This window comes from Panthera tigris, chromosome D4 (assembly GCF_018350195.1).
Source record: "Panthera tigris isolate Pti1 chromosome D4, P.tigris_Pti1_mat1.1, whole genome shotgun sequence".
NCBI classification, from domain to species: Eukaryota; Metazoa; Chordata; class Mammalia; order Carnivora; family Felidae; genus Panthera; species Panthera tigris.
In genome coordinates, this window is record NC_056672.1 from 70,905,187 (window position 1) to 70,929,406 (window position 24,220).

General features: G+C 39.1%; 1 protein-coding gene across 39 annotated transcripts in view; it reads right to left on the reverse strand.

Moving 5' to 3' along the window:
• LPAR1 (lysophosphatidic acid receptor 1) overlaps window positions 1-24,220 on the reverse strand; it is a 360,038-nt gene that overhangs the window by 84,731 nt on the left and 251,087 nt on the right. For 28 of the 39 annotated variants that reach the window (XM_042964122.1, XM_042964120.1, XM_042964112.1 and 25 more), the window contains one exon: window positions 5,553-5,793. The exons of 7 other annotated variants lie outside the window; for them this stretch is intronic. The gene's annotated coding sequence lies outside the window, so the exon portion shown is untranslated. Of the gene's footprint in view, window positions 1-4,640; window positions 4,672-4,933; window positions 5,093-5,385; window positions 5,463-5,552; window positions 5,794-24,220 lie in introns of all 39 variants that reach the window. 4 more of the 39 variants (XM_042964096.1, XM_042964092.1, XM_042964094.1 and 1 more) reach the window with 4 other exon arrangements.

The following is a 24,220-nucleotide window of genomic DNA, read 5'->3' on the forward strand; positions in this document are numbered from 1 at the left end:
TCTGATTTACATGTGGCCATGAGGACTGCCCCCAGAAAACATGTCAGGGGGAAACCTCTACCAGCTGGCTTCTGACATGGCCAACGTTGCTAAGTGACAATGACCTTATTACTAACTGCTGAGTGCCACACCAAATACCTAAAAGAAAGTCTGGTTCTGAGGCGAACTCCCCTTTGTTTACTTCTGTAGCCGATGCTGGCTCCCTCGGCCTCAAAGGAAGATGAATTTCTAATTGGCAAATTAATCTACTATAAATCTAACCATTTTCCTCCATCTGGACTTGAGTCAAACAGTGACTCATTTCAGTCTCTTGAAAGAACACGGGGCAATACCCGATACTGCATATGCATAGACCTCCCTCTCTACGGATAAGCAACACAGAAAAATCCAAACCCACCAGGCAAATGAAAAATATTATGCTTCAAGAGAAGGGAAGATTCTAGGATAGAGCAAATATTTACTTAATAATAAGTGTACTACATTAAAAAAAACTTTAAAAATTATGTGATCAGAATGAGCCTGCATTAACCAAAAAAAAAAGAAAAAAGAAAAAATTCTGAATTATGAACTTAAATGAAGGCAGTCAATAAATCAGAAAACAGAATAAAAATAAAGCAAAAAATAGTTTTTGTGAAGCAGAAAATGAAGCTGGGGCGGTGGGGGCGGGGCGGCTTACAGGGGTAAAGATTTCAAAGTTGTCATCCCCAAAACATATCAGATGAACAAAAAGTACTAAAGGGGGAAAGAAGGCATCAATGCTAAAACCAGGAAAGAATAAATTTATCCTCAAAGTTTTAGAAAAGTGGTACACATAAATAGAAGCTTTTAGATGAAGTAGGAAATTTTTTCAGGCTTGAAATTTGTGGTATCCTTCTGCAGAGAGCTCTACAGTCTGGCAGAAACCAAGCAGAAAAAAACTCTGAACCTCAAACCTGGAGGAACAAGAAGATGTGATATAGGGAGGTCAGAGCTATAGCTTGTCTTAGCATTTATTCCCCCTACCAAAGCTAACCACCATCTGAAGCCAGGCTTGTATCACCTAAGGACTAAGACTAAGACTCTGCTCTCGAATCTGAGCAGATGAAAACATTTAGCAGTAGTAACATCAGAAAGATGACATTGCACCCACTGAAACAAAAGCAGGATACTTAGAAACTGCTAATTCAAAATGCAGTAGTAGAAGGATTGGAATATCAAGTTAAGAAACTTGCCCAAAATGTAGAGCAAAAAACAAAGGAAAAGAGAACAGTAAGAAGGAAAATGGTAGAGGAGCAGCCCAGGAGATCCAAAGGCTAAATCGAAAGCAATTCCAGAATGAAAGAATAAAGGAAACAGGGTGGGGAGGGGTGGGGGAGGGGAGGGTCACATACCTGGAAACATTACCTAAAGTAGAAAGTCTTAAGTTTGTTGACTGTTAGGGTCTACTGAGTGCCTGCCTATCTGCCCACCTGATTTTAATATGCCCACATTAAGCACACCATCATGGAAACTTTTTAAACAGTAGGGATAGAAAAAAAATCCTGTGACCAATCAGAAATTGGGGGGGGGGGGGTGAGGGGGAGGGTTGGTGAGGGAGGCTCATAAACAAAGAATTAGGGATCAGAAAGTCTTTGGACTTCTCAACAGCAACCAGGAAGCTAGAAGACAATGAGGCAAGTGATTTACAACCTCCAATTCTATTGGAGGATGTTCTTTGGCAAAACAGGGAGGAAAATGAGAAAAAGAAAGGCATGTAATACAGGAATAGGAGTGTAAAACAAAAGGAATTTCTGGCATAAATGGATGACAGGTAATAGGACTCAAAAAGCAGCCTTGATGGAATAACTGTCCACCTGGATCTATTGAGAGGAGACTTCTAGAACTGACAGATTTTAGGATTGAATGAGTACACAGAATGCTAAGCACACAGAAGACTAAGTAAATATAAAAAGAATGATTAAAATTTTTTTCCTCTTGTAAGAATTTGCAGAAGAGGAAAAAGGACTCTTTTTCTAAAATTCTAGATGGCTCAACTATTAACATTAACAAGGTCATGATGGCATTAACACTGAGTAGTGGCCTAATCAAAATCACGACCTAACTATATTAGGATGGAGAGGTATAGATGGGAATATGTGTAAGGCACATCTTCCACGTGGGATATATATGTAAGTATTTAAAACTGATATGTCAAAAAGTAGAAGTAAAAAATCTCGGAGGTGCAATGCAAATACTGAACAAAGTAACTAAAATAATTAAAAATGCTAGCTATGGCAAGGGTAAAATGGTAGGGAGAAAGGAGTTCCTTTTCTTGAGCAAGCCTCATACAGCTGCTTGATACTTTACATCACAAACATGTAAAACTTTAGGGGCACCTGGGTGGCTCGGTCAGTTAAGTGTCCAACTCTTGATTTCGGCTCAGGTCATGATCTCACAGTCATGGGATCAAGCCCCGCGTCAGGCTCTGCACTGACAGCACAGAGCCTGCTTGGGATTCTCTCTCTCCCTCTTTCTCTCTCTGCCCCTGCCCCGCTTATTCTCTGTGTTTCTCAAAATAAATAAACATTAAAAAAAAAAAAAAACGCAACCATGTGTAACTTTAAAAAAAAGCAAAAAAAATAAGAAGAAGAAAAATAATATCACCGCTGACACTGTAAGTTTAAAACTACAGCAGGCAGAAATGCCACTACAGAAAATCAAGTTGACGCCATGGAAGATGAGCTTGAGAAAAATCACACGCACTTATAATAATAGAATTTACTAGACTCCTTAGACGTTATGGCCAGGGAGCACTGAAAGTAGAGATCCAATTTAAGGATAATTGGTATATCTGAGAAGGACAAATGGCACAACAGTGATTTCACAATAAAAGCAAACTTTTCTTGAAAGATGTTAAATTCGTAGACTTAAAGAGCTCACCACAAAAAACAGATGAGACAGACTAAATCAAAATTTAAAACTTCTGTGCAAAGGACAAAAACAAAAAGTGACAATACAGGGACGCCTGGGTGGCTCAGTTGGTTAAGCTTCTGACTTTGGCCCAGGTCATGATCTCACGGTTTGTGAGTTCGAGCCCTGCGTTGGGCTCTGCGCTAACATCACAGAGCCTGCTTCAGATCTGCTGTCTCCTTCGCTCTCTGCCCCTCCCCCACTAACACTCTCTCAAAAATAAACATTAAAAAAAAAAAGTAAAAATACAGTCCACGGAATGGGAGAAAATATTGCAAATCCTAAATCTAAAAAGGGGTTAATATCCAGAATACATAAAGAACTCCTACAATACAACTCAACAAAAAAAATCCAACAACCCAATTAAAACATGAATAAAAAACTTGAACATTTCTCCATATACAAATGGCCAAAAGACACAGGCCAATACAGTCAACATCTGAATAATGAGGGAAAGCAAATCAAAACTACAAGATACCACCTCACATCCGTTAGAATGACTGCTACCAAAACAGCAGAAAATAAGTATTAGCAGGGATGTGAAGAAATTGGAGCCTTTATTTTACTGCTGATGATACTGTATGTGCTGCTGGTAAAATGGCTCAGCTCAGGATGGTGGTTCCTCAAAAAGTTAAACATGGAATTCTCATATGACCCAGCAATTCCACTTCTGGATATATAACCAAAAGTTGAGGGCGTCCAGGAAGCTCAGTCAGTTGAGTGTCCGACTCCAGCTCAGGTCATGATCATGCAGTTTGTGAGTTCAAGCCCCCCATCGGGCTTGCTGCTGTTAGTGCAGAGCCCTCTTCAGATCCTCTGTCCCTCTCTCTCTGCCCCTTCCCCACTTGTGCTCTCTCAAAAATCAATAAAACATTAAAAAAAAAAAAAAAAAAAGGAATCAGGGCACCTGGGTGGCTCAGTCGGTTGGGCATCCGACTTTGGCTCGGGTCATGATCTCGCAGTCCGTGAGTTCGAGCCCCACGTTGGGCTCTGTGCTGACAGCTCAGAGCCTGAAGCCTGCTTTGGATTCTGTGTCTCCCTCTATCTCTGCCCCTCCCCTGCTCATGCTTTGTCTCTCTCTGTCTCAAAAGTAAATAAAAACATTAAAAAAATTTTTAAAAAATTTTAAAAAAAAAGAACTGAAAACAGGGTCTTAAAGAGATACTGGTTCACCCATGTTCGTAGCAATATTATTCACAATAGCTAAAAAGTGGAAGCAACTCAAGGATCCATCAACAAGTGAATGGATGAACAGTGTGGTATAGAAATACCATGAAATAGTATTCAGCCTTAAAAAAGAAGAAAATTCTGACACATATTACAACATGGATAAACCTTGAGGGCATTATGCTAAGTGAAATAAGCCAGTAACAAAAAGACAAGTACTTTGTGATTCCACTTATATGAGACACCTAGAGTAGTCAAATTCATAGAGGGAATAGTGGTTCCTAGACCTAGAGTAGTCAAATTCATAGAGGGAATAGAGTGGAAAGGTGGTTACCAGGGTCTAGGAGAGGAGGGAATGGGACTTGTTGTTTAACGGGTACCGAGTTTCAGTTTTGCAAGATGAAAAGAGTTCTGGAGATCTGTCAACAATGTGAATATACTTAAACACTACCTAAACTTGAAAATGGTTAAGATAGTAAATTTTATGTTATATATATAGGTGACCACAATTAAAAAGCGGGGGGGGGGGGGGGGGAAGAGCTCACCACATTCCAGGAAAAATATGAAGTGCGTTACCTACAATCAAAACACAAGTTTGTTAAGTTAGTAGACTGCAAGAGTTAAAAGAATTCCCATTTAAAAAAAAAAAATCCAATTGATGAAAAAGAATCAAATCACAGGGGGCAAAAATGGACTGGACGTAGCCACCCATTGGTGGCTCACCTTCTCTTGTGACCCACCCTGGCCACAAGAAAGACAAGATGGTAACAACTTTCATGATTTTGTCAGAAATATAGGATGACTCAAAAAGCATGCGTTCACCCAAACCGTCATTTACTTGCAACAGCAAGAACAAGGCACTCTTATTCAATGGAATCAGGATCTATTTCACCCTGAAAAATCCACTTGATGACATAATGCAACCAATCATGTGAAACATCAAAATAATGTGCTCAGGAGAGTCAGCATAAGCGGTGTCCGTGTCAACACAGAATACCTGTGACCATAACAGGACCAAAAAAAAAAATGGAGTTATTAAAACTATTAAAAGAAAAGCTACATAATTGAAAGGCATATAAACTGGAATGAATATAAACTGAAATGCATATAAACCATAATAAAAAACTCCAGAAAATCACAAGAAAAAGGAAAACATTCTTCACCTTTTGAGAGTCAATCAATACTGTCTTATTTCTAAAGTCAATAAAAGGAGAATTTCAGCCTCAAAACGCCTATAAAGGGTGCCTATGGGGCCATGCTATGTTTTTTATCTGAACTTTCTATCCTTACCACTGCTTCCCATAAAACCAGTGAGGCAAATGGTCCAGCTGGGACGAAGAAAGCTGTGATCACTCTCAGTCCATCTGCTTCGCATGCAGAGTTAGAACAAAGAAATCAGAAAAGCACTTGAGAAACCAAATCATTTCCTCATGTTTTGTTTTAAAATACATCTCTACCTGTGGCAGCAGAAACTCTCCTCTCCTCTTCAAAGTATCAGGCCCAAGATCTTGCTTCAATATATTCACTGAAGACAATATATTTCGTGTTCTGAAGTCTTTTCCTACATATAGGATCAGTTTTTCCATTTGCTTCTCCAGCTTTTCAATCAGACCTTTCATTCTACATTTGGCCTAAAAGTCTATCATTCTTTCCATATGGCACTCAGCTGACGCATTCCAAGGAAGGAATACACGCTGCCTGCAGGAGGAGAAACAAAAGCATCACAATCGCCCTATTTTACATGGATCTTATCAGTTCAGAGTCCAGTATTCTACATATTGAAGAGACTGGCCCAAAATTATTTTAAAAAACGCACCGTGCTGATTTCAAATGCTATATAGTGGCATACAGTTTTCACTTGTGAACAGTGTTCTTGACTGGGAGGGACACTATCCTGAAATGTGTCAAAAGAACCAGGAATTGTCAGAACACAATTGGCAGAAAAATCTCAGAATCGTTGTCACTACTAAGGCGAGAGATGTGTTGGCCATACTCTGTATATAGTCTCAAACTCAAGCTAGTTTGTGTCCTATTCTTGGAAAATGGGAGAGGGGGGGTAGTTTAGTAATAGTGGATCAGGAATGAGCTAGAATTACAGACTTCAGAGTTAGAGAAAAATGGTAAGTGAGTGTGTTCAATCACGAGAGAGTAGGGAGAGAAGGGATGGAAATGAAGGAAGAAAAGTCAACTAAAAAGACTAAGAAAATCCTCTTGAGAGGTAGGACAAATTTGTCTTTGGATAAGGGACAGACTTAAATTTTTTTTTTTTTTAACGTTTATTTATTTTTGAGACAGAGAGAGACAGAGCATGAACGGGGGAGGGGCAGAGAGAGAGGGAGACACAGAACTGGAAGCAGGCTCCAGGCTCTGAGCCATTAGACCAGAGCCCGACGCAGGGCTCGAACTCACAGTCTGTGAGATCGTGACCTGAGCTGAAGTCAGACACTCAACCGACTGAGCCACCCAGGCGCCCTGGATAAGGGACAGACTTATTGCTACCCTGTTTCTTTCCACAGCCCAACGCCCACAATGTCTAAGCTCTTGGTCTTGCTATCTCACACCAGGACCCTCAGTCATTTGTATAGAACATCCACACTAGTGCAAAGACTAATGGGATTTAGGATTTGCATCCAAGGGAGGAAATACCCTGAAGCATAGCACAGATAAATTTTACTGAGGAATGTTTCAGGAGAGAGCCTCTGCGCCAAGCTGGAGTATTCACAGTATGTAAGTTTCAAGACAAGGAGAATTACAACCTCTATAACCAAGCCTCAGGCCAAGCTGGACTCCACAAAATACAGCCAACGGAGGAGACAGAAGATATTTTCTTCTAAGAGCAAGTGCATGTTTCTAAAATCAGAATTCCCAAAAGGCTTAGAAGGAATGGGAGCATACATATTCATATTAGTGGAGGTGAGGGGAAGGGAAAAAGGGAAGAAAAGAGAGTAAATCGGAGAGGGGGCAAAGTATCCAAACAGCTGGCCAGAATATACAAGTCTATGGCTATGATAAGAAAAGTGATTCCGCCCAGAATAACAGTTTGTAACAGCAAAAGTTACTGTCAATGGGGGCATCTAGGAATTTATACCGTGTAAAGAATTAATACTAAGGGCAAAGATTTTGCTACAAGGATACTTAATGGACTATCATATACGAATGGCAAATTTCAGAAACAATCTAAACACTCAGTACTACAATACTTGCCAATCAAGTTATGAAAACAATGTTTACATACGATTTAACTTTATATGATAAAAATGTATACAATTTTTATACCATAAAAATTAAATTGTATTGAAATTATATATCTATATATCCTCCCATTTTGAAAAGCATACAAAGATAATACATATATATTTATTAAGCCCTGAGGTGGTACTGATCACTCAGAATATCCTGTTTTGCCAGAAAATAAGACAGCACTCAAAGAATCATGGGCACATGTTAAAAGAACAAGGAAATGTGCTTGAAGGGCACCCTCCCGACCCAAAATAAAAATTTTAAGCTTCAAAATAAATGACAATAACAGATTTATAACCCTTTAAAGGTTAAATTTATAACCTTTTAAATAAAATAGAAATAATGAGTTCATTTTAATATAAATAAACTAATAGAGGATTGGCAAGAAATGAGATATTGACATAGACCCAAAAACTTTCCCACAAGATTCTCATTAATTACAAAGGAAAATTCGTAACTTTGTAGTGGAGAAGTCTGGAAGACACCACCTTAATCAAGTCATCAAAGTGAACATCACGGGAAATTGAAATAAATTGACATGTGCCGCCTCACAGGACCCGATAAGAAGAACAGAGCATCACTTCTGTGACACTCCTGTCCAAGTTTCAAAATCTGAACCTAATCAGAAGGATACACGGGTCCAACCCAACCCAAGCGACATGCTACAAAATAACTTTCCTATAACCTCTAAAAGATCAGGTCACAAAAGGGGGAAAAACACCAAGAAACTGTTCCATGTTAAAGGACACGAAAAAGAGACATGAGAAACTAATACAAACCAAGATTCAGGATTGGATCCTTTGCTTTAAAGGATCTTATTGAGACAACCTGGGGAAAATTCGGAGCGATCTGAAAATCAGCTGACATATAATGATAATGATGATGTTCGTTTCCTAATTTTGATGGTGGTTTTGTGACTACATGAAGAACATCTTTGTATGCAGGGAAATATAAAGTATTTGAGGTGTTAAGGCATCATGTCAGCAATTCACTCTTAACTGACTCAGTGAGATAAAAGTTCCCTTCGTACTTCTGTACTCTATTTGCAACTTTTCTGTAAGTCTGAAAGGGAGGTGGGGGGGAGGTGGGAGGAGCAGCAGAAGCCCCGCCATAGAAAAGAAAATGTGTTTAATTGGAAGGAAGTGTTCCTGTGTCACCGTTTAACATACAAATAGACACGCCCGAGAAGAAATTGAATTTTTCAAAATTTAATCTGGTCAGGAGTCATTGTTACAAATTACATGACTACCCCAGACACACATGCGCCTGATTTTAGAGAAGACAGGAAAAGACGTCTCAGACAAATGGCTGAGTAGAAGAGGCACATTGCCAAAAGTCAAATAGGTCTTGAAAAAGGAGAAGTCTGGACCACAGCAAACAGTGCAGGCAGCATCATACCACCAAGCTTTGCTTTATTTTCAAAGCGAAAGAAGTTATAGTATCAAAGAGATACATTTACATGCAACACAAAACAAAGAAACAGGCAGATATCCCAGCAATGTGGCCTTAAGATGTCTTCTGTGTCCAGGATATAGGGAAAATGTGACAAGGGACCACATTCTTTGAAGATGGTGGATTATGAAATTTCTTCTGCCTACCAGCAAGAATAATCGCTTCCAGATGCTGTTTGGCCCACAACGTGCTATTCAAAAATACGAACGTGTTATTTATTTTCGAATTTCCAAGAGCCAAATAAGAAACCTAGTTTCCTTCACTAATTTCTAATTAAACTAGAGGTAAGTTACCTTTGGGGAAAAGGAAGGAAAAAAAAAAAAAAAAAACCCTGTACGTCCTAAGTCTAGACTTAGACATCCTGCCCAAAGTTTTGAGGAGGGGAAAAAAATAAAGGCCGTTGAATACAATACCAGTTATCTACTTTGCCATGGGAAAAATGAGGCGCTTAATTTAATTTCCTTTCCTGCCCTCCACATACACCACTTTCCCTCAGCGAAGTCCCTCCTGGCAATATCTCTTTAAAACAGACTTCTTTAGAACAGTAAGTATAGAGGGAAACCTCGAGAACACTGCTATTGTGCTACAGCGTGAATTATTCCCAGCTGGGCTGAGGATATGTAAATACCTTCCTTTCCTGAGAATTCACGAAGGTGTTTCTGCCAACTTGAGAGGTCAGTGAGGAAACGCTGGCCTCGTTCATTAATACAATTTTATGAGTAACATTTCAAGTATTATCATCTCTGTTGAAGAAATCAGGAATGTGAAGCAAAGGGAATTAAATGGTCCTGCTCAGTTCACAATGATTTAGTAACTATGAAAACAAACAAACAAAAAAGGGCCCCTCCCTAACTTACATGAGTGGTAGTCTAACTCTTGTCCTTTTATGAAAGGGTTTTAAGTGTGACAGTGGATATCTTTAAAAAATTATTTGTGAAGCTGTTTATCACGAAAGCAGCAGAAAATGGAAAGGAAAAGAAGCCTTTTTCATAAACTGCAACGAGATAATAAAACCACAAAGTAGCCGCAAAACCCCAATGCCTGAGATGTGACCTAAAAACCAGCTGGAGACCTAAAAACAGCTGTGAGATACCACTTGAAAGACTTCTGACCATCTAACCATCAGCCTGAAAAATGCTGTCCTACTTGTCCAGAAACATCACAGGGGGAAATCCAAATATGTAAAGAATGGAGAGTGTCATTGAGAACAAGTCTCATTAATGTAGAAAGGTATTGTATGGCTAAGCCAAAGAGAAGAGAAAGCAGCATAAAATTTAAAAGAGAATTCTGGTATAAAAGGAAGCAGAAAAAGAAAAACGGTTTTGCTAAACTGATGTTACCTGAAAAATCTGGGAGAAGGAAAAACAACCAACCAGACTCGGCGGCTGCAGTTTCTACCTGACCAAGAATTTCCTGGGGCTTAAAAAGGAAGGAGTGTGCTGTAGGGCCGGGGTTAGTGTGGTTGCTGTTTTCAGCCAAGTCATGGAGATAAAATAAGCAGGCATATCTATAAATCCTTTGTGTTCCAAGATTTCTTCATTTTACCCTACTGTGGTTCTGGGCTCCCGGAAACTGAGTGTGGTGTGCTCAGTCCACGGCAAAGGAGCGGCTCCAGAGGGAAGAGGAAACGGTCACCTCTCTCAAGAGCCATCCCTGTTTGAGTGGTGGCTGTGGAGGCGACCGGGATGACAAGCAAGGACTCTTCTCCTGCTGGGGCCTGATGGTTTCGTTTTGGAGCCTGATCTCAGATCCATGTTACATGAACTCCTCTCAGCTGGAGTCTGTAGCACCACACTGATTTCTTTTGGCCCCAATCCCGCATTGCAGCTGTTTGTACTTATTTGAGGTATGGTGTATTTTGAAACAAAATGAACCAGATTTCCCCTACTGCCTATGTCAGTGCCTGGTAATGGAAAACATTAACTCTTCTACAACCAGGATACTGACAATTGTAGTACACCCACTATATGCAGGAAAATACAAAGGAGACAGGGACCCAGAGCTGAGAGAGGTTCTCAGATGAGCTTATTTCAAAGCAAAGGGCAGATATTCCATCACTTACATAGTTTCTGGACCCTATCCATCTCCAAACGAGTTTCATCCAGCTTGCAGAAGGTTCTATAAGAACAGGAGTCATAAGTTTGAATGATTATATGCCAACAAATTGGACAATCTAGAAGAAACAGATGTATTCCTAGAAACATGCAACCTACCAAGATGGAATCATAAAGAAATAGAAAATTTGAGCAGACCCAACGTGAGCAAGGAAATAGCAACAGTAATCAAAAACCTCCCTACAAAGAAAAGGCCAGGACTAGATAGTTTTGCTGATGAATTCTACCAAACACTGAGAAAAGAATGAGTGCCAATCCCTCCCAAACACTTCCAAAAAAACTGTACTCCCAAACTCATCTTACAAGGCCAACATTACCCAGATACCAAAGCCATGTAAGGACACTACAAAAGCACATAAGCCAATACCCCTGATAAACACAGGTGAAAAAATTCTCAAAATGTTAGCAAACCCAATTCAACGGCACATTAAAAGGATCATACACCGGGGCGCCTGGGTGGCGCAGTCGGTTAAGCATCCGACTTCAGCCAGGTCACGATCTCGCGGTCCGTGAGTTCGAGCCCCGCGTCAGGCTCTGGGCTGATGGCTCGGAGCCTGGAGCCTGTTTCCGATTCTGTGTCTCCCTCTCTCTCTGCCCCTCCCCTGTTCATGCTCTGTCTCTCTCTGTCCCAAAAATAAATAAAAAACGTTGAAAAAAAAAAAATTAAAAAAAAAAAAAAAAAGAAAAGGATCATACACCATGATCAAGTGGGATTTAACACTGGGATGCAAGGAGGGTTCAATGTCCACAAATCAGTAAGCATCATACAACCACATTTATAAAGGATAAAAATGATCCTCTCAACAGATGCAGAAAAAGAATTTGACAAAATCTACATCTGTTCATAACAAAAACTCTCAACAAATTGGGAATAGAAGGAACACACCTCAAAATAATAAAGTCCACGTATGACAAACCCACAACTAACATTATTATGCTTGACAATGAAAGGTTGAAAGTTTCCTCACTAAGATAAGGAACAAGGCAAGGATGCCCACTCTCACCACTCCTATATATAGTACTGGAAGTTCTAATTAAGGCAATTAGGCAAAAAGACAAAAGGCATCCAAGTCAGAAAGGAAGGAAAGTTGTCTCTATTTGCAGATGATGTAAACTTATACACAGAAAATCTGAACGACTCCACCAAAAATCTGTTAGAATAAATTCAGTAAAGTTGCAGGATATAAAATGAGTAAACAAAAATCGTTTGTCTCTACATATGAACAACCAACTACCTCAAAAAAACAAAGAAAACAACCCCATTTATAATGGCATCAAAAACAACAAAATGCTTAAGAATTATTATTTGACGAAGGCAGCAAATACATGCTGAAAATTAGAAGACTGGTGAAAAAAAACTGGGAGACACAAATTAAAGATATCCTGTGTTTGAGGATAAGGATAAATATTATTAAAATGTCCACACTACCAAAAGCCATCTAACAATTCAATGCATTCTCTATCAATATTACTATAGCATTTTTCGAAGCAATAGAAAAAAATTCTAAAATTCATATGGAACCACAAAAGACCCAAATAGCCATAGCAGTCCTGAGAAAGAACAATAAACAGAGGCACACAATTCCTGATTTCAAACTTTATTACAAGCTGCAGTAATCAAAATAATAACACATAAAAACAAACACATAAGCAACTGACACAGAATTAAGGCTTGAGAAATAAGGCCACAATTAATGATTAATTATGATCAGTTAATATACGACAAGGAATCTAAGAATACACAGTGGGAGCAAGGATAGTCTTTTCAACTAAGAAATTTGGTGCTAAGAAATTTGGACATCCACATACAAAAATAAGAATAAAACTGTACCCTTGTCTTATACTACTCACAAAAATTAACTCAAAATGAATTAGAGACTTAAATAGAAGACAAAACTGTAAAAGCACTAGACAAAAAAAACATAAGGGAAAAGCTCCTTGAAATTGGTCTTGGCAACAAATTTTTGGATATGATACCAAAAGCACAAACAATAAAAGCAAAAATAAACAAGTGGGACTACCTCAAACTAAGAAATCTCTGCACAGCAAAAGAAACAAGCAGCAAAATGAAAAGGCACCTACAAAAAAATAATTGGAAAGCATACATCTGATAAGGGAATAATATCTAAAATATATAAGGAACTCATACAACTCAATGACAAAACAAAAAATGTGATTTTAAAAACAGGACTTGAAAAAAAAAAAGGACTTGAATAGACATTTTTCCAAAGACACACAAATGGCCAATGAATACCTGAAAAGATGCTCAGCAGCACTCATCATCAGGGAAATGCAGATCAAAACCACAATGAGATACCAGCTCATGCCTACAGAATGGTTATTATCAGAAAGACAAGAGGCAGTGGAGAAAAAGGAACCCTCGTGCACTCTTGGTGGGAATATAAATTGGTACAGTCACTGTGGAAAACAGTATGGAGGTTACTCAATTAAAAATAGAAATACCATATGATCTAGCAATACCACTTCAGGGCTTATATCTAAAGGAAATAAAATCATGATCTCAAAGAAATATATGCACTGCCATTTTTATGGCAACATTAACAATAGCCAAGACATGGAAACAACCTAACTATCCATGGACAGACGAAAGGCTAAAGGAAATGTGTTGTATATATGTACAATGGCATATTATTCAGCCATAAAAAGGGGAAATTCTGCCTTTGGTGACACTGATAGACCCTGAAGGCATTATACTAAGTGATGTATGTCAGACAGGGAAAGACAAATATTGTATGCCCTCACTTACATGTAAAATCTAAAACAGTGAACTCATAGAAGTATTGGGTTGAATGGGGGTTCCCAGGGCCAGAGAGTGAGGGAAATGGGGAGGTGTAGGTCAAAGGGTACAAAATTCCAGCTATAAAATGACTAAGCTCTGGGGATCTGTACAGAGGACTGTAACTAACATTCTGTATTATACACTTGAAAGTCATTAAGAGAGTGGATCTTAAATGTTATGACTACCAAAAACAAAAAAAAAGGTAATTATGTGAGATAATGGTTATGTTAACTAACCTTACTATGGTAATCATTTTTCAACATAAAGTTGCAAATCATTATGTTGTATATCCTAAACTTAGATAATGTTATAGGTTGATAATAGCTCAATAAAGCTGGGGCATCAGGGCACCTGGGTGGCTCAGTCGGTTAAGTGTCCAACTCTTGATTCTGGCTCAGGTCATGATCTCATGGTTGGTGGGATGGAACCCCACGTCGGGCTCTGTGCTGACAGTATGGAACCTGCTTGGGATTCTCTCTCTCTCTCTCTCTCTCTCTCTCTCTCTCTCTCTCTCGATAAATAAATAAATAAATTTTAAATATATATTTTTTAAAAAATAAGTCAGAGAAAGACAAATATGATTTCATTCACATGTGGAATTTAGGAAACAAACGAGAAAAAGGGAGAGAGAGACAATCAGCAAACAGGCTCCTAACTATAGAGAACAAGCTAGTCACCAAAGGGGAGGCAGGTGGGGGAGTAAGTGACCTAGGTGGAGAGGATTAAGAGTACACTTACCACGATGACCACCGAGTTATGCAGAGAATTGCTGAATCACTATATTGTACACCCGAAACTAGTATCACAATGTATGTTAACTATACCGGAATTAAAATTTAAAACTTAATAAAAAATAAATAAAATTGTTTTTAAAAATCCATGGTTCTCAGAGGGCCGAGAATCTTAAGCCCGGAACATACACAAGAATGAACACCTCTCCTCACCCCTAACCAGAGCTTTTTAGTAGACTCCAGTCACCTAAATTTTTAAAGTCCTCTTAAGTAATTCTGACGTAAATCTCTGATTACAAGCCACTGTCTTAAATCAGAGTTCTAGAAAGACATTTGTCTTTATAGACAATGCATTATATTCTACATGTATACTACTGAGCGATCTAATATGATACAAGGTGAGAGCAGAGGTTCCCAAAGCAGGCTTTGCCACAGAATATAAAAACACTGATTCCTGGGCCCTACCTGAGGCTTACTGAATCAGATTCTGTGTGGATGTGAACCAAGAATCCGTATTTTAACAAGTGCCTAAAGTGAGCCTAGGTTGAAAGCCAGATGCGTTAACTACTGTATTAGACTAGTGGTTCTCAAACTACGTATGCAACATTCAGATTTCATTGGAGGGTTTGTTCAAACACCAGATGGCTGAGCACCAACCTACTGAGTTTCTTATTCAGCAGGTCTGGGATGGGGCAACGATTTGTACTTAGTAACACATTCTCAAGTGATGCTGGTGGGGCTGACCAGGGACTCCACTTTGAGAATCACTCACTGAACTGTTCTTTTAATATATTAGTTACCTCAACGGGTCTTTGATACAACTAGAAAGTAGATAACTTAGGACTCCAGTCTCTGGTAAACCAGTGTCTGAAGTATAAGTGTTCAGAGCTATTGATTAAAAAAACAGGCTCATGATACTAGGCATAAAAAGCAAATTTGGTCTTTTCTTTAAAAAAACTAAAATAAGTTACACTGTAATCCAAACTGAGGACTACTTGCCAGCATCACCTTGATTCCAAAATCAAACAAAGACCCACTAAAAAGGAGAATTACAGGCAAATATCCCTGATGAACATAGATGCAAAAATTCTCAACAAGATATTAACAAATTCAATCCAACAGTACATGAAAAGAATTATTCACCATGATCAAGTGGGATTTATTCCTGGGCTCCAGTATTTACAAATTTTATTCCTGGGTTCAATATTTACAAATCAGTCAATGTGATACACCACATTAATAAAAGAAAGGATAAGAACCATATGATCCTGTCAATGAGTGCAAAAAAAAGCATTTGACAAAACACAGAATGCATTCTTGATAAAAAAAAAAAAAAACCCTCAACAAAGTAAGGATAGATGGAACATCATAAAGGTCACATATGAAAGAACCACAGCTAATATCATCCTTAATGGAGAAAAACTGAGAGCCTTTCCCCTATTCATTTTCCAGGAATAAGACAAGGATGCCCACTCTCACCATTACCATTTAACACAGTACTGGAAGTCTTAGCCTCAGCAATCAGACAACAAAAAGAAATAAAAGGTATGCAAACTGGCAAGGAAGAAATCAAACTTCCACTATTTGCAGATGACAAGATATGTAGAAAATCTGAAAGACTCCACCAAAAAATTGCCAGAATACATGAATTCAGCAAAGTTGCAGAATATAAAAATCAATGTGCAGAAATCTGATGCTTTTCTATACACAAATAATGAAGCAGCAGAAAAAGAAATCTATGAATCACTCCCCAAAACAATAAGATACCTGGGAATAAACCTAACTAAACAGGTAAAAGATCTATACTCTGAAAACTATAGTACACTTATGAAAGAAATTGAAGAGGACACAAAGAAATGGAAAAGCATTCCATCCTTGTGGATTGGAAGAAAAAACATTGTTAAAATATCTATACTACCCAAAGCAATCTACACGTTTAATGCACTCCCTATCAAAATACCACCAACATTTTTCACAAAGGTAGAACAAACAATCCTAAAATAAGTATGGAACCACAAAAGACCCAGTAATAGCCAAATAAATCCTTCAAAAAAAAAAAAAAAAAAGCAAAGCTGGAGGCATCAGATTTCAAGCTATATTACAAAGCTGCAGTCATCAAGACAGTATGATACCAGCACAATTACAGACACCTAGATCAATGGAACAGGACAGAAAATCCAGAAATGGATCCACAACTATATAGTGAACTAACCTTCAACAAAGAAGGAAAGAATATCCAATGGAAAAAAGATGGTCTTTTCAACAAATGGTGCTGGGAAAACTGGATGGCAACATGCAGAAGAATGAAACTGGACCACTTTCTTACATCATACACAAAACTAAACTCAAAATGAATGAAAGACCTCAATGTGAGACAGAAAACCATCAAAATCCTACAGGAGAAGACAGGCAACAACCTCTGACCTCAGCTGCAGCAACTTCTTACTAAGACACGTCACTGAAGGCAAGGGAAGCAAAAGCAAACATGAACTACTGGGACCCCACCATGGTAAAAAGCTTCTGCACTGCAAAGGAAACAATCAACAAAACTAAAATGCAACTGAAAGAATGGGAGAGGATATCTGCAAATGACATATCGAATAAAGGGTTAGTATCTAAAATCTATAAAGAACTTATCAAACTCAGCACCCAAAAGAGAAATAACCCAGTTAAGAAATGGACAGAAGACATGAATAGACACTTTCCAAAGAAGACATCCAGATGGTTAACAGACACATGAAAAGATGCTCAACATCACTCATCATCTGGGAAATACAAATCAAAACCACAATTAGATACCACCTCACACCTGTCAGAATGGCTAAAATTAACAACATAAGAAAGGACAGGTGTTTGTGAAGATTTGGAGAAAGGGGAACCTTCTTTCACTGTTGGTGGGAATGCAAACTGGTGTAGTCACTCTGGAGAACAATATGGAGGTTCCTCAAGAAACTAAAAATAGAACTACTCTATGATCCAGCAATTGCACTATTAGGTATTTACACAAAGGATACAAAAATACAGATTTGAAGGGGTACATACACCCCAGTGTTTATAGCAGCATTATCAACAACAGCCAAACTATGGAGAGAGCCCAAATGTTCATCAACTAATGAATGGATAAAGAAGATGTGGTTATATTGGGGCACCTGGGTGGCTCAGTCAGTTAAGCGTCTGACTCTTGATTTTGGCTCAGGTCATGATATCACGGTTTGTGGGTTCGAGCCCTGCATCGGGCTCCTCACTGCCGGTGAGGAGCCTGCTTGGGATTCTGTCTCCCTCTTGCTCTGCCCCTCCCCTTCTCACTCTCTATCTCTCTCTCAAAATAAATAAATAAACATTAAAAAAAAAAGATGTGGTTATATATCTACAATGGAATATTACTCAGCCATCAAAAAGAATGAAATCTTGCCATTTGCAATGTGGAAGGAACTAGAATGTATTATCCTAAGTGAAATAAGTCAATCAGAGAAAGATAAATATATTATTTCACTCATATGTGGGATTTAAGAAACAAAGCAGATGAGGGGCGCCTGGGTGGCGCAGTGGGTTAAGCGTCCGACTTCAGCCAGGTCACGATCTCGCGGTCTGTGAGTTCGAGCCCCGCGTCAGGCTCTGGGCTGATGGCTCGGAGCCTGGAGCCTGTTTCCGATTCTGTGTCTCCCTCTCTCTCTGCCCCTCCCCCGTTCATGCTCTGTCTCTCTCTCTGTCCCAAAAATAAAAATAAAAAAAAAAGTTGAAAAAAAAATTAAAAAAAAAAAAAGAAGTCTATAAACCCTCTTTAAAAAAAAAAAAGAAACAAAGCAGATGAACACATGGGAAGGGAAGGAAAAAAAGGGAAGAGAGGGGATACAAACCACAAGAGACCCTTAATAATAGAGAACAAACTATGGGTTGTAGGAGGGAGGTGGGTGGGGGATGAACTAGATGGGTGATGTACTGAAGACAGCACTTGTGATGAATCACTGAATTCTACTCCTGAAACCAGTATCGCTCTGTATGTGAACTAAAATTCAAATTTAAAAAAGGGGAAAAAAATGAAGACTACTTTACCTATTCAATTATGAGGACTTCCAGAAATTTTCTTAGGAAGAACCTTTTGAATTATTTCAATAAAGACTAATTGAAACTCCACAGACCACTGATGAAAAGATCTGAGTGCAGGTGTTACCATTTATAAATCCTGAACATTAACAAAACATACTCAGTGAAGCTGCTAAGAACGTGTTATTTTTGAGGACTCAATCCCAGTGTGTGTCCACAAGAATAAGAGAACTAAAAATGTACACACCACACCATTATATGAAATGACCTGTGGAATAAAGCAATTTAATGCTGTCCATCTGAATGGTGAAAGGTGCATGCCAAAACCAACAGCTTTCACATGGACAAAGTCAACAGCACGCTCTCCTAAAAGGAAAGATCAGCCAACAGGTTTGAGGCTTCTTAAATTCATTTCCTGTTCATGAGCGTGAGACCTTACCATGGCTCCACTGTAAAGAAATATCTGGTTCATACAAAGGTTTTTAAGTTATTGATTATAAATTTTTGAAAAAGGCAGAGGGATGTGGACACAGATAGGTTTTATATCACTTGGAAATGGAATTTGATCTGTCAAAAGAAAATTCCTATATACTACATGCTTCTCAAGGTGGCTGTTATCCATCCTCTTAAACACTGAAGTCTAAAATCTTTGATATCGGTCAGTTCAACTCAAGAACCATTTCACTGGGATCAAAAGCTTTGGTTAAATCAATAAATTGTGCAAGTGGTCATAAACTGACTTCTGAATGAAGATGACATCAGCCCAAATTCCTTGATATGTCTCCACCCAATTTCCAGTTAAAATGCACATAAAGACAAGCAAAAATTCAACATGGCTCTGAAACCAAGGATAACAGCCTCCCATTAATAATAATAATAATAATAATAATAATCCTGGGAGTGATATCTATTAAGTACAGTGAAGGTGGAGTAAGTTAAAAGCAGTCAACGTCCAGTGAATGCTTTGCTGAAAAAGAACAACTAGAAGTGAGAAGGTTCAGACATCCTCCACTCTAACTCCTATTCCAGCACAAAGAGTGGGTTCCAAAGAGAACGGGGAACAGCCCTGTACTGTGCAGCTTTTCTTCCTGAAACAACCAGGTAGCAATCCATATTTCCCCTTTCTCCCATCACTTTTGGTAATTCTAAGTCTGTGGAAAGAACCTTTTTCGTAAGTCAGCGAGCACAATAAAGAATCTATTGGCAGGTTCATGGCCTCCTGAATGTGAGAGAACCCAAGGCTGTTCTAAAGAGATATGGGTACAAGAAGAATTCTAACATGAAGAATCTCCTTGTCTATTACTACACGTAGCCAAGTCTCTTCGCATTGATTTATAACTTGGGAAAGAATGGGCCCCACTTTGAGCGGGGAGACTTCTTTGGGGTATGGGGCCAGGATTTTCTTCCATTTCAGCAGTTAAGGGACAGAGCTTCTGGAGGTAATCAGGGGAGCCATCCTCGCCAATGGTGCCTTTGCTCACTGCAGAAGGGTGTGTGGCTAGAGGAGAGGCAAGGCTACAGTCCACCAAGTCCCGAACCACTCACCCAACCATACTCTCATGCCTGAGCATGCAACTGTGCCTGCCCAAAAGGCAAAGCCTTTTGAATCCAGTGGAGCCATACAGCTCATAACAGGGGATGATTTTAACTCCAAGGTCAGGGCCTGCACCGTCCGATATGATGGTCATGCGTCGTAATGGGGAGAAGTGCAAAAATAGAACATTTCCATCACTGCAAACATTTCTATTGGACAGTGCTGGCACGCTGTCCACAAGAATTGTGAAGTGGAAAAAAGCTTTATTACTTTTTAATGAAAACTGAAGTAGGATTATTTTCTTCTACAAAATGTAGTCTCCAGAAAGTTCTGTCATTCTGGAGTCAGAATGAGATCTAGCTAGATCAAAGTATACATTAAGAATGTTAGTGATAATAAGCTCATAATCCACTATTGCTGTTCACTGTCTTTCCTCATTTTTAATACATCAAAGTATTAATACATTAAAACATTAAAGTAAATGCATGGAAACGCTGAGCTGTCCTAAGTAAATTCCTTAAAAAGAATCAGGTTCCAATTACATATTCATCCACATTGCTCTGTTATGCTGTCCTTGTAAAATTCCCTTGAGAAATCAATTTTGAACTTCTAAGCCACCTCACTCTGCACGCCAAACAATAAATCACTGTAATACTGGAGTATATGTTGTAGTTACTTTAAGGCAAAATAAATTTAATTTTACCAGACAATATTCATTGTATGTCGAAGCTAATCAAACAAAACCAGAACACTTTTCAGAAAGAACTTATCTTTAAAAATGAAGAAAAGTGTCACACAAAGGTAACTAACAGAAGAATAGTGAGAATAAATGCAAATCAATATCCATCAGCTTTTGAGAGCCAAATAGGTGAGCATTCTCTTATCCCTAATCAAAGTTAAATAAACCAGAGGATATAAAGCCATAAATACAGATAGGATTGTTCCTGCCAAGGCTAATAGAACAACACAATTAAAACTGTCAGTAAAAGAGGAATACAAAGGCCAGGCTCTAGAAATATTTGTCTACCCAAAGTCTAAACCACGAGGGGTGTGCGAATTCTCTTTAAAATATGGAAGTATTAGTGGGGGCGGGGTGAGCCTAGGTAGCTCAGTCAGTTAAACATCTGACTTTGGTTCAGGTCATGATCTCAAGGTTCATGAGTTTGAGCCCCGTGTCAGGCTCTGTGCTGACAGCTCAGAGCCTGGAGCCTACTTCGGATTCTGTGTCTCCCTCTCTCTCTGCCCCTCCCCTGTTTATTCTCATTCTCATTCTCTCTCTGTCTCAAAAATAAACAAACATTTAAAAAATTTTAATATGGAGTGTTGGCTACAGGAAGCCCAATTTGCATACCTACATCAGGAACTCTGGAAATCCAAGTAGCTCATCAGGAGCCCATTTATAAGTGGAATCCCCATGCCCCATGGAATCAATAGGAAAGTATTTAAACAACAGAAGTAGATTCTCAACAAAAAAAGGACAGACTATGGCTGCCGCAATCCCTAGAGTTTAGTGGGCAAGCCAGACTACTCCAAGATAGAAGAGAGTTCACAGCATACACTCACAGGTGCTTCTTCAGAAAAAGGCTGGCCCAAGCGAGAAAAACAGGATGGCACACAAATTATCTAGAGACTATCCTCTGGGCAAACCTAATATAAAATTTGCTTAGTGGGAAGTGCCACTCATTGAATGTGAAGGCATCTCTGAGAATGCCTTAGAGTTTTCCTACCTGGAAGGAAAACTTCCTTCTGTTTCGGGGAGATGGAGTGACGTGAACTAGTATTTGGGATTCAGGGACTAAAAGTGGTGGCAGCAATCACAGAACAGGCAGAGTCACCCAGTGTCCATCCAAAGTGGTAGGACCAGGAGCTTCCTTCCTTCCCGAGAGCACCATCCATCTGAAGGCAGCCATCTGTGAGCTAGAGTATGAAAACTAACCCAGTCTCTTTTTTTTCTTTATTTTTGAGAGAGAGAGAGAGAGGGAGACAGAGGATCTGAAGCAGGCTCTACACTTAAAGGGGCTCGAACTCATGAGCCATGAGCCCACGACCTGAGCGGAAGTTGGACGCTCAACCAACTGAGCCACCCAGGCACCCCAAAACTAAGCTGGTCTTTATGGGAGTGAAGGCAAGATGCGAAAGCCACAGATCTTCATTATTCCCCAACACCTCTGATTGTACTTCAGGTTCTCCTGGCTCACAGAAACAAGAATGTAATAGAAACCAGAATAAGGCCAAAAAAATAATCCAAAAGTAGCAACCGATATATCTTTGAACACTGTGCCAACTGTTGTTTTTATACAGTGTTCTTAAACTGTTAGTAATGTCATAGTCTCATTAATGATTCCAATAAAGTTTATGCCAACAATTCAGACTTAGAAGGAAAGAGCCAACTAAATGCTCCATGAAGACATAATCAAGGCTCTATCATACACCCAGTAGGCAGCTGCCATAGTTCTTTGGGCCCATAAACATTTGTAAATGTATGCCTTGAAAACCTTCATCTTCCAATGACAGTAACAGTCATTTTGGCCAACACTGACTTTGCAAGACATTTCTCCCCATCCATCCTAGTCCTCAGTTGGCCATCTCTAGTTTTGAACTAAAGTTTGCTTCATTTTTATTCTTTCTTCTGTACCTTCAGCTTTGTTCTCACCTCCATTCCCAGCCCTCAATGAAAACATGATTCTGATTTTAAAAAGAAAACAGAGAAGTACTCCCTTAAGCCCAAATACTACTTTTTCCTCTTTCCCCCTTTGTCTCCTCCACCACCCTCTCTTTTTAAGGCCAAGAATACTGAAGGAAGAGCTTGTGTTCATTGCTTCTGCATCCTTATATGATGCACTATGGCTTCTGCCCTCACCACTCAAAATTTTGAGAAAATATCACTTTCCTCTAAATAAGGATATTTCTCTGTCCTTATCTTACTGGAAAAGGAATTTTACATTGTTGTTCACTATTTTTGTTGTTGTTGTTGTTGTTGTTTCATTTGCCCTACTTATGACACCATGCTCCCTTGATTCTTAACCAACTTTCTGACAGCTCTTCCTTGGCACCTTTGCAAGATCCTCTTCCTCTGTTTCTCTGGAAATGCTGGTGCACCCCTGAATTCTTTGTTCAGCCCTTTTCTACTCTTCTTCTGCTCACTCTTCCTAGGCCAGCTTTTTCATACCAATGGATCCCACAGACATTTGCAGGCTGATGCTTCCTTAATATGCATCCTCATTCCAGAACATCCTCCCACACTCCAACTGACCTATATGTAATTTAAGGACCTCAAATTTTAAAATATCCCAAATCCAACTTCCTATTTCCTACCTTGAGCATGCCACTAAATCTTGGCGAGAACACTTTCCAATAGATCAAATCCATTCTCTCTTCTCCAGTGCCCACCATCACCTACTTAGTTCAGGTCATGTCCCCTAGACAACTGCAAGAATCCCTATGTTTATCTTATTTCACTTCTCTGCCCCCTCTCCAATTTAGCCTCCCATAGTGATCTATCTGAAAAAAAAACTGTGGAAATCCTTTCAATTGTCAAGAACTGGGAGGGAGTAGACAAACTCAGATTCATCTGCACACTCCATAAGATCCCCCACAATCTGGCTTCTGCCTCTTGCATGATCAAGTCCTCCATTATTTACCAACCAAACCACTTAAAGTTTGTAGAAAACACTGTATTATTTTATGTCTTTTCATATTCTATTTTCACTGATTGAAATGCCCTCTTCCACTACCTATCCACAAAGTTAACTCCTTTTTATCTTTCATTATCAAGTCTCAGAAGTCTTCTTAGTCACACACACACACCACCACCAGTAGAGAGCTGGTGCGCCCTTGTATATGCCATCATCTCTGCACCTTGTACACAAAAGATAACAGTCATCACATTAAACTCTATTGATTTATGACACAGCTGCTGGACTTTGTGCTCCTTGAGGACAAAGTCAGCACCATAATTCTCTCTCTATACTAATGCCCAGTGTGCCTGACAGACAGTCCTCAATAATGAAATGAATAATGAAAGGAAAAATGAATGAGGACATATGGCCATGAGAAATGAAGAATGAACTAAAGAACTGGTTTACTCCTAAGTGCAAAGTATTTAAATACAACTTAACTATATTTCCTAGCCAGTGAATCTCCTTCATTCATTCATCCATGCAACAAATGTTTATTGACCACCCAATACACACAAAAGGTCATCACACAA